This window comes from Gopherus flavomarginatus, chromosome 4, assembly GCF_025201925.1.
Source record: "Gopherus flavomarginatus isolate rGopFla2 chromosome 4, rGopFla2.mat.asm, whole genome shotgun sequence".
Classification (NCBI taxonomy): Eukaryota; Metazoa; Chordata; order Testudines; family Testudinidae; genus Gopherus; species Gopherus flavomarginatus.
Genome location: NC_066620.1, coordinates 48,042,561 through 48,043,246, shown reverse-complemented (window position 1 = coordinate 48,043,246; position 686 = coordinate 48,042,561).

The following is a 686-nucleotide window of genomic DNA, read 5'->3' as shown; positions in this document are numbered from 1 at the left end:
TGGACGCCATGACCCCTACCATAAGGGAGTCTGAGCTGGTTCCTGTTGTCAGTAATTACTGGTGTGGTGCTCCCTGACAATGGACACAGCTCAGTCAGTGGTGGGGCTTTCCACTGCACCCTAGGCCGAACAAAGATGTGCTCTCCGCTACGTATTCTTCTACACAGGTGCAGAACAGATTTCTCAACACTCCTGATGCATTGAGGTGCAGCCCCTTTACGCATTTCTGCCTTTCTCCTGGCACAGGTCATTTCGAATAAATCTGTCCGTCATACTCTCTGTCCATTGTATTGTCCTTTCATATTGTCTGTTCATCATATTGTCCTTTTACACTGTCATTAGGCTGGGTCTGCCTGTTCCTTGTTATCTGTGTGCCATTTGTTCATACCCAGCTGTTCTGGTGCCGTCTTGGCACACGTTCCTGTTCTAGCAGGCCTCTTTTTGCCAATTTCTGTAAGCAGGGCCTGCCTCTGGCTCACAGCCTAACTTTGCTTAGCAACATCCTGACCCTTACTTCAGATCAGGCCTCATCTTACTACAGTTCAATCTTCCATTTTGTCCTTTTCCAGATTTTCCTCTTGAGATCTGTGTCTCAGACACGAGCAAAAACAGCTGATGCACGATATATTTACTCTCACAGGGCTACCGCTGTGTAAGTTCTCAAAGGCCTCTAGAAAGGCACCTTT